Below are 11,121 nucleotides of genomic sequence, written 5' to 3' on the forward strand. Positions count from 1 at the left end.
TGAAAATGTTAACTCCCTTAGGACAGGGTAGAAAAAGAAAAAGGAGGCCTGGGAGATGAGGTTGATAGGGAAATCAGGGACAATCACAAACCGAATACCCACGAGATCTTAAGCCTTGCTCTTATACCTTAATCTTATCTCTGTTGCAAAAAAGAGGAGAAAACCTGAATGCTATTTCTGGATCGTACCTGCCTGCTCACTCCACTGGATTTAGGGAAGATAACATTTTTTTGGCCTCTGTGTCATGTTCAGCATCTTCAACCCTTCTTACAGGAGATTCTAACTAGATAATTACCTAGATGTAATAACTAAATGTATGGGAGGACATAGATATATTGGCATTTAGTTGGGGTACAGGAAAAATATTACCCCCACAAGAAAAAAAGAAACAAGTTATTGAAAATTATAGCTTCTTACTAGCTGTGTGTCCTTGGGCAAATCACACAACTACTCTGAGCTACTTTACATGATTGTTGTGAGTGTAAACAATAGATGAGAATACTCAAGTAAATGTAAATTGTGGCCAAGTGTAAAAGCCACTGACTTTGCAGTCAGGCATCTGGGGTAAGTCCTTCCCACCTCTCTGAGCCCTGGAATATCAGTGTAAAATATGTATCTACTTTATAGAATTCTTGTGAATGTCAGGGCAGGATTAGTGCATATTATAACACCCCTAATACAATATTATGACAAGGTTGAGTTAAAAAGTGGTAGTTAAGGGGCACCTAGGAGGTGCAGTCGGTTAGACGTCCGGCTCTTGGTTTCAGCTCAGGTCTGATCTCAGGGTCAGATCAAGTCCCAAGTCAGCTCCCTGCTCAGCGGGGAGTGTGCCTGAGTTTCTCTCTCCTTCTTCCCCTGTTCCTCCCCCCTGCGCACGCGTGCCCCCTCTCTCTCTCTCTCTCTTTCTCTCTCTCTCTCTCTCTCGCTGAAATAAAACAAATAAATATTTAAAAAAAAGTGGTGGTTAATCATAATACCTCTTTCTTCTTGCTCAGTTTCTGGCCCATTTTCTAGGCTTTGAAAGGGAGAGCAGGCAGAGTTGTAGGAGTTCTATAGGATAATGTAGTAAGTGTCTTTGCTGGTTTCCATCAGCTGGGCCTCCCAAGGCCTTATCATTGGCACAAATGACCAGACCTGTGGTGGTGGGATTTCAGTTGTGTGGCCCTCCCTCTCTCCCAGTTTCTCCCTGGCAGGGAGAAGAGACATTTCTCTTCCTCAGAGTGACTCCATGCTGGGATATACATTGAAGAGCCAGAACTGAGCAGTTGGGTGGTTCTGCTTTTATTCTTTTTTTTTTTTTTAAGATTTTATTTATTTATTTGACAGAGAGACACAGTGAGAGAGGGAACACAAGCAGGGGGAGTGGGAGAGGGAGAAGCAGGCTCCCTGCCAAGCAGGGAGCCCAATGCGGGGCTGGATCCCAGGACCCTGGGATCATGACCTGAGCCAAAGGCAGATGCCCAACAACTGAGCCACCCAGGCGCCCCTGCTTTTATTCTTATTATAAAAGTGAAGACTTGTTCATTATTTAAAAATTTGAAAACTACAAAATGTATAAGGAAGACAGTATAAATCCCTTTACATTTTGCTGCCCAGAGAAAACCACTCTTGATCTTTTTTCCCAGGCATGCAGCAAACTGTGTAACTGAGATCACCGTGGAAAATATAGATTTGTACTTGTTTTCCCTTTGTCTTTATTTTAAGACATTTTAAATTATGAAATTAGAATAAGGGCAGGAAGGTACAATTTAACAAGTAACATAAAGGAACTACCACTTAAAAAAGAAACCAGGACATTGGCAAAGCTGTTTCACAGTATCCCTTCTGTCCCACAACCTCCTCCCCCCTGTTGTTACTTAGAGGTGATCACTATCATGGTTAGTGGTTCCTTGCTTTTCCTTATACTTTGTCATCTTTTTTTTTTTTTAAGACTTTATTTTTAAGTAATCTCTGCACCCACCATGGGGCTCAAACTCACCCGCCGAGATCAAGAGTTACACGCCCCACCGACTGAGCCAGCCAGGCGCCCCCTACAGTTTATCATCTTAAGCAAGACAATTAAATTTTCCCCAATTTGACCTTTATGGAAATAGAATCATACCACATTCTTTTGAGCTTTTCTTTATTCGTTTCATATTATCCTTGTAAAACTCATCATGTTGTTGAGTAGAGTAATAGGGGTTTTTAAATTTGTTTTATTATCCTTGTAACATTCCAAGTGTGAATATACCATAATTTGTCCACGATCTTGTTAATTGACATCTGAAGTGTTTGTAGTTTGAAGCTATGGTTGAATATTCTTGACATGTCTCCAGGCACACATTTATACACATTTATACAAGTGTCTGGGGGGTGTTTGACTCTGATTTTTTTCACCTCATACTATGTAATAAGCATTTACCCATGTAAACAAACATTTATGGAAAACATTACTTCGAAAGGGTTTGTCATATGCCAACATTCTAGTGCTTGGTTGTCAGACATTTAGATTGTTCCCAGTTTCCCTATGACATATAACACTGCGATAAATATGGGGACCTTAATGATTAATGAAACACTTAGCATAATTCTCCGTACAAGTACCTGCCCACCTCTTTCCTCACAAGTAATACCACAGATCTTAGCCTCTTTAGTGTGTCACTCATATATCAGTTAGGAAGAACTTTCAGAAAGGTTGGGCTGGAAACAGTCATTAAGAAATAGGTATTCACAGCAATAAAAAACCCAGGGTATCCCAAACAGAGGGCATTCCCAGGAAGGAATTAGGAGGCACGAAGACTATGAAAGAAGAGAATGATAGGGTAGCTCCTGCTTGTTCAGAGCTGGCGACAAGCCAAGCATAGCACTGCATGCTTATTGGGGTCATTGCATTGTCCTCTCTGCTTAGGAGGTAATTTCTGTATTTTCCAGATGATGGAATAGAGGCTTGGAGAAGCTAAACAATGTATCCACAATTACATGGCTTATAGTGGAAAAGTATGGACCCAACCTCCAGTCCGAGATGAAAATCCAGGCTTACTCCTCGACAGTGCTACCTCTCTCTGTGATCATGGACAGGACTAGTGAGTCTATTCTGTTTTGCTGTCCTCCTAAGGGTAGTTGATAGTTCATTCAGGGCAGAACTCTTTCTACAGTTACAGGAATAGAAATTTAACATTCAAAAAGAAGGAAAAACTGCCCCAATTCCCTGTATCACCATGTAATCCTCCGTCCTTGCAGACCTCATGGAGGATTCTACTGGCCTCATGTAAAAAGGAAAGAGAAGAGAAACTAGGTCTTTGTCAGTCATTGATGAACACCAGTAATTGTAATCCAGACCTTTTTACTGTTCTTTTCATGCTTTTCTGAAGCCTTCCCAAATATAATGATCCCTCAAATATACCAAAACCCCTAAATAATGCATATCACCTACCATCTTTTCCTTGAGAGGAGTTTGTGCTGATAGAATGCCAAGCAGCTAAAGAAAAGCCTCCTTTGGTCACTAGCCTCTGGTGGTAGTCAGCACATTCAGATATGCGGCTTCTAAGAGTCTACAGTATTCCACAGCACCAGGAAGAAATCTGAATGCTGGTGTTCGATATCCAAGCCTTCTTGTGGAACATTCACAGGGAAAACACCATTTCTTTAAGTGAGCACCATCCATGGCACTTTTCTGTGATGAAGAACCGTTAGGTATCTGCATTGTCTAATATAGCAGCCACTACTACGTGAGGTTATTGGACACTTGAAACGTGGCTAATATACCAGGTTAGAAAGCTCGGTTAAGGCTGTACAGATCCCATCTCTTTTTAAGTCTCAGAAAAATCTGATGAAAGATAAAGACCATCTCTCTGTGAAAATGTACATTTGATCATCATACAAACACAAAATCAGATCCAATTGCAAGGGGTCCCTACTTAAGAATCCTGAGAAAGGGCTGTATGTACTTTAAGTACTTCTCAAAGCATGACTTCAAGAGAGTTGACTCCCAGGGACCACTATTCAGCAGAGCTTTGTGCTCCATCCCTCCCCCTTGGACTTTTGCCATCTTTAGAATCTGGAGACCCACCCACATGGTAAAGAGTCAGCCACTGAGCCAGAGTCTGATTTTCTCAGGGGTCAAGAAGAATCTTTCTGCTGGTTATACTACCCACTCCTACCTTTACCCAGACCATTGCTCCCTGTGTACTAGGACTGGAGTTTCTTCACTGCTACACTTGGCTACATGTCTTTCCTGTTCACTGACATTAAAAGGACAGTCAGGGGTGCCTAGGTGGCTCAGTCGGTTAAGTGTCCCACTCTTGATTTCAGCTCAGGTCATGATCTCAGGGTTGTGAGATCAAGCCCCAGGTCAGGCTCTGTGCTGGGCATGGAGTCTGCTTAAGATTCTCTTTCTCCTTCTCCCTCTTCCCCTCCCCGCCCTCAAAAAAAAAAAAAAAAAAAAGAACAGTTAGGCTTTCCTTGAGTTCCTTTTTACATGGGGGCTCCAGAATTCTACACTTTACTCAATATGGAACCTGCAATGTGAATGTCAAGACTTGAAACCTGAGTGACATTACCCTCCCTACATTGGTCACCAGCTCTGTGTTACTTACCAAAGTCTGGTGTTAGGCTTGACAAGGGTACAGGCTGGATTTAGAGAATGGATTCTGGAGGACTAGAGCTTTCTACTTTGGTTGAGCATCCGCAGGCTGCACAGGTTGGACCTCAGCATCCTAGAGAGCCAGCACCTCCTGAAAAAGTGTGCCAAGAAGGGGATTTTGGTTGCTATAAATCCTATTATCAAATGGACAATTGCCTTCAGTAGAACCTGCTTCCCTGCGCTGGGCCCTGGAGGCGAACACCTGACTGGGGATCCCCTGGCCTATATCTCTGTGTTAAAAGTATTTGTTTCAATAGTGGGAAAACAAGTCAGATTAGGGTAGGTCAGGATGAAGGAAAAGGTAAACATGGATTAAGTTTCTTGTTGGTTCTTACTTTCTTGAGGCCCCTTAATAGGACAGAGAGGGTGAGAAAATGGGGAATAAAGAGTCAGGAGTTCCTCCTGAACCTCAGTGTCAGTGGTGGTTCAGGAGCTGGACATTATTGGACAAGAGATGCCTTATCTGGAATTGGGCCAAGATATAATCTGAGATGAGAATTCTACCTCCAGGCTTTCAAAAGATCTCCAGAGCTTTATATAGGTGATCCATGAGAGCCTAGACAAGGAGTTTCTGGGGATGAAATTTGAGGAGAGTAAAGAGATGTCTTCTGGTGGTCTCTAACCCCATGTACCGCATTGGTCACCCTTATATAACTCAAATTTGCTTCCTTTTCTTTTTGTTCACAGACACCATCTTTGCTCAGGCTCTCAATTTTTCCTGCTTGAATTTCTGCCAACAACCCCTCAACTCTTCCCTCAACCTCCAATCCTACTCTCTCCAGTCTTTGCTTCACCCTGCAGCTAGAGTGATCTTTCATTGTATAGATCCAATCCCAATCACTTCTCTGATGAAATGCTGCAGTGGAGCTCATTATAGACAAGGTGAAAATTTTTTTGGCCTGCCATTAAGTACCTTTAAGAGCAGGTGTCTCTCTTCCCTCCATCCTAATCTTCTTCATGCAATAAATTCCAGAAATATTTGTTGGTTGCCTACTACATACCAGGCTTTGCTCAAGGCCCTGAAAACTGCAGTGAATAAAAGACAAAATTTCCTGCCTTTGTGGAACTTTCATTCTACTGGATGGGGGACAAACACATAAATAAAATGTGTGGTATATCAGATTGTGGTAAGTGCTATGAAGAAAATAAGGAAAGAAGAAGATAGAGATTGTGGTGGGGATTGTTCCGATTTTAAATTGAGGGGTCAGGGAAGGTACATTTTGGCAAGGACTTGAAGGATGTGAGGGGGGGGAAAAGCAAGATAATATTTGAAGAAAGACCATTCCAAGCAAAGGGAACAGGCAAGTGCAGAGGTACTAAGCTAGGAATCTCAAGGAAAGCAGTGTGACTAGTCAGAATGAGTAATTGGGGAGTAAATAAGGAAGTTGAGTGTTTGTCTTTATTAGTGGGAGTTTGATTCCTACTTTGGGTGAAATGGGAAGCTACTGGAGGGTATGAATTTGAATGACTTATATTCTGAAGGGATCATTTGGGATACAGTGAGGGGAATAAACCATAACAGAGTTAAGGGCAGAAGCTAGGAGATCAGCTAGGAGGCTAGGCAAGAGACTAATGGCTTGGATCAGGGTAGTAGCAGTGAAGGTAGTAGATTCCACAATATCTATTAAAACATATATTTTAAAGATAGAGTCAAATAATTCACTGATGGATCAGATGTGGAGATAAGAGACGAGTCAGGGCTGACTCAAGGATATGGTTGCCATTTTTCAAAAATGGGAAGAATTAGGTTTGGGGTGGAAATCAGGTATTTTGATTTGAGATGTGTTAATTTCAAGATGCCTATTGGACATCCAAGTAGGCAGGTAAATATACAGTCTGGAGTTCAAAGGAGAGGTCCAGCCTAGAGACACACATTTGAGGGTTGTCAAGATAGAGATAGTATGTAGAACCATGAGGCTGGATGAGAACATTCTGGAAGAGTGAGAAGATAGAGTTTCAATTAGTAATAATCGCGCCTCGGATAAACCTCATTAGCTACGATACTGCCACTGCGCAAAGCTAAGAGTGAGAAGATAGAGAAGAGGACAAAGGAAACCAGGAGAAGGAATCGCTAGCAAGTTAAGAGGAAAACGAGGGGGCGCCTGGGTGTCTGAGTTGGTTAAGCAACTGCCTTTGGCTCAGGTCATGATCCCAGGGTCCTGGAATCGAGTTCCACATCGGGCTCCCCCTGCTCTGCAGGGATCCTGCTTCTCCCTCTCCCTCTGCTGCTCCTCCTGCTTGTGCTCTCTCTCTGTCAAATAAATAAAATCTTAAAAAAAAAAAAAGAGGAAAACGAGGGGGTATAGTGTCCTGGAAGCCAAGAGAAAAAAGTGTATCAAGGAGAAAGGAGTATTTAGTTGTGTTAAAAGCTTCAGAAAGATTAAGAAAGATATTGACCATTGGATGTAGCAAGATCGATGTTATTAATGATCTTGACTAAAGGACATTCTGTGGAGTCATAGGCATGAAAATCTGTTGGGAGGAAAGGAATTGGAAGTAGGGAAGATAGCCAACTGTCAATGTCTAAAGGGGATGAGAAATGGGATAGTAGACGGAAGTGAGGTCAAGAGACAGTTTTTTGTTTTAAGATGGGAGAAATAACAGCTTTTTACTTATTGGTGGAAATGGTCCAGGACGGAGATGAGAATGGTTAGAGTGGTGGAATAAAGTGTACACGAGTGGAGAGTTGGCCCAAGTTAGGAGCACATATAGTTCGTCCTTATTAATAGGAGGGAAGGTGGACTGAATGAGCCTAGATGCAGGTAGGTGGGGAGATGATGTTCTGGGAGTTTGTGAACATTCTCTTTTTATTGTTTTTATTTTCTTGCTGAACTAGTTGAGAAGGTTGTCATCTGAGTCTGAGGATAGGAAAGAAGTTGTGGAAAGTTTAAAGAGAGAGGAGAAGATATGGAATGACCATTAATGAGGATGGGTTAGTAAGTATACTCGGGTAATGTAAATGGGATTGATGAGTGACATTGAAGGCCTCTGCAAGGTATGTGGTCATAAACTTAAAGTGAGAGCAGTTGGCATAGGTGTGTGAATTTTCCAGCCATGTTCAGCTGTTGCACTTGTGCAGACATAGGTGGAGAGTTAGATTTAATTAAGGCTTGTGTTCTGTCAGAGAGTAGAATGAAGTGAGAGAGGAGAAAGGGAACCAAGGATGTATTCAGAAGAGTGATTATAATAAAAAGCCACAGAATCTAAGTAGGATAAGAGGTGAAACAAGGACATGAGGGGAATAACTGAGCTAAGGAGGAGGACAGACTTTTTGAGGGGAGGAGGTTAAGGGTTTTAGAAATAAGCATTTTGGAAGGATCATCTCTAAGGATGTTGAGATTGTGTTGGAGCTGGGTTACAAAGGGAGAGTGGCCATATGGCTGGAATGAGAGTAGCATCGTCTGGTTAACATCAGAGTCAAAGTTGGTCAGTGTTTTTTTGTTTTGTTTTGTTTTGTTTTTTTAAAGATTTTATTTATTTATTTGAGAGAGAGAGAATGAGAGACAGAGAGCAGGAGAGGGAGGAGGGTCAGAGGGAGAAGCAGACTCCCCGCTGAGCAGGGAGCCCGATGTGGGACTCGATCCCAGGACTCCAGGACCATGACCTGAGCCGAAGGCAGTCGCTTAACCAACTGAGCCACCCAGGCGCCCCAAAGTTGGTCAGTGTTAAGAAGGAGGGAAGCAGAATGGTCTGGAAGCAGAATGGGGAATATTAGAGAGTAATAGAGGACAGTGATTATTCCACTGTGGGATGTGGGAGAAAAACAGCCACCACCTGAGAGGGCTGCAGAGGAAGCAGCATCCTGAAAGGAGACCCCAGTTTCCTTTAGAGGAAAAAAGTGAAGAAAAAATTCAGAGACTTTGAAAAAAGAAGGATTTTGCTGATCCTGACAGTGAATTGCTAAGGATTTCAGGAGGTGGGGGATCTGGGAAATGGGGTCAGAGAACGGGATGTACAGGGCCATTTTTGATGAAATGCAACTGATAATGAACAACCTAGGATCCTCGGTTCCTTGTGTGACTGGCATGAAGCTGGATAAAAGGAATCATGATAACAGATAATGATGGTCTCAAGGAGGACCATCATTGGTCTATTGACCTGGTCTATGGTCTCAAGGTGGCCAAACTGGATACTGTTGGGAGTCCGAGGTGCACTTGTTGATGCTTGGCAGTGATGATGTAGAGGCAGGGCAGGGGTGTTGTCTTATCCAGAGCACGTGAAACTCCAGAAAATTAGAAACTTCATCCTTGAGAGAACTAGTATTAACACTTCTGCAAATGATGCACAACATCTGGAGTCAGCTCAACTGAAGGAACTGGAGTTTTAACTAAGGAAGAAAGGAAGGTAATGGTGGTGCTTGCAGAACTGACTGGCAGGGAGTTCCTGGGTGCTGACCCAGATGACAAGGCCATTGTCGTGGCTCAGTGGTGCTGTTAGGTGCTATCTTTCTGTAGACCTTCAATCTGATGATTATTGTGTCATGGTCATAAGAAGGCTGCTGCATATCCAGGACTCACATTCTAAATTCCAGACAGAAAATGGGGAAAAGATGTAAAGGGTACTTGCAATCTCTGAAGTTCTTCTTAGTTCATGTGGGTTGCTCTGCTAAACGTTCCTTCCCTTCTCTATGATCTAGCTAACTTCTGTTCTCTTTCTTTTTTTTTTTTTTAAGATTTTATTTATTTATTTGAGAGAGAATGAGAGACAGCACGAGAGGGAAGAGGGCAGAGGGAGAAGCAGACCCCCCGCTGAGCAGGGAGCCCGATGCGGGACTCGATCCCGGGACTCCAGGATCATGACCTGAGCCGAAGGCAGTCGCTCAACCAACTGAGCCACCCAGGTGCCCAAACTTCTGTTCTCTTTCAAGATTCAACTCAAGTCAACATCACCTTCTCAGGGACACCGTTCCTTATCTCCATAGGCTGAGTTAGGTGCCCCTGGTCTGCGGGTTCATAGCCTGTGATAGATTGCAGTGCTGACCCCAGTTCTCCTGTCTCTGTACCCGTGCCCTGTGCCATATAACTCTGAGTCTAGTCTCAGCCATGCAACTTGCTTTGACCAGTGGGAGGTTTTTAAGCAGAAGCTTAAAAGTCACTTGTGTAGTTGGGCTTGTACTTCCTCTTGTGCCTGAGCCACAGCCATGAGAACATCCTGTTGGAGGACGAGAGACACATGAAGCAGAGATGAGCCATTTTTTTTTTTAAAGATTTTATTTATTTACTTGACACAGAGAGAGAGACAGCTAGAGAGGGAACACAAGCAGGGTGAGTGGGAGAGGGAGAAACAGGCTCCTGGCTGAGCAGGGAGCCCGAGGCGGGGCTCAAAGCCAGGACCCTGGGATCATGACCTAAGCCAAAGGCAGACGCTTAATGACTGAGCCACCAAGGCACCCCGAGATGAGTCATTTTTATGAGACCATTCTAGCAGCCAGGCCCTTCAGGGTGCCCAACCAAGATCAACTGAACTGCCTAGGCAACTACCCCAGATGTATGAGAAATTAACAGTTATGGTCATATATCACTGAAATTATGTGGTTGGTTGTTACTCAGCATGGCAGTGGCATTGGATCATTGCTACAGAATCCCTCGGGCATAGCTCTGCCCCAAGCCTTAGCCCTGTCCCCCCAATCAATGTTGGGGAGCTCCTTTAGAACACGGTCACCTTTTATTGTATAACTAGCACCTAGCACAGTGCCTGGCACGTAGAAAGTGCTCAGTGAAACTTGTGAAAGGAATGAATGAATGAACCTTTGTTCAAGCTTTAAAAAGGAACTTGCTGCACAACAGGTGCAAAATTACCCATAACTAAATGTGATCAAGTGAACTCACCCACAGAAAACCTGACTCAACAAGGTATGTGAAACTACAATAAAAAATAAGCTCTTATTCCAGATTAAAGTGCTTTTCTACCTCAGGTACAATGGTCATGCTTTAAACACTGGGCACTCAGTTTTATAGTTTATTACATTGTGTAGGCAGTTTAAAGATAATCTAAATCCCATAAATATACTTTTAAGAGTAGGGTGTGAGTGGATATGACTCAGCCCTACATATCCTTATATATCCATACCAAACCACTGTAATTACTGACATTTCTTAATAATGTCAAGAAACTTGCACTGCTTTAAAAAAAAAAACACTATTTGAATATTAACATAAAAAAGAGAATTTCAACTAGTGGTCTGCAGAGGAAAAGATATCTAGTAACCTAGTCACGTATGGGAGTGTAAAGGTAAGAATATCATTCTTTTATTTTAATTACAGTATAATTAACATACAATGTTATATCAGTTTCAAGTGTACAATATAGTGATTCAACAATTCTATAGGTTACTCAGTGCTCATCACGGATAAGTGTACTCTTAATCCCCTTCACCTATTTCACCCATCCCCCCCCCATCTCCCTTCTGGTAACCATTGGTTTGTTCTCTATGGTTAACAGTCTGGGTTTTTTTGTTTGTTTCTTTTTTCTTTGTTCATTTGTTTGTTTCTTAAATTCCA

The 11,121-nt window shown here is 42.7% G+C and overlaps 1 pseudogene; it reads right to left on the minus strand.

Annotated features, from left to right (window-relative positions):
• Positions 1-6,528: 6,528 nt before the first annotated feature.
• Positions 6,529-6,642, minus strand: LOC123323330 (annotated as a pseudogene).
• Between the last annotated feature and the right edge of the window lie 4,479 nt (positions 6,643-11,121).

Source organism: Neomonachus schauinslandi, chromosome 16, assembly GCF_002201575.2.
Source record: "Neomonachus schauinslandi chromosome 16, ASM220157v2, whole genome shotgun sequence".
NCBI classification, from domain to species: domain Eukaryota; kingdom Metazoa; phylum Chordata; class Mammalia; order Carnivora; family Phocidae; genus Neomonachus; species Neomonachus schauinslandi.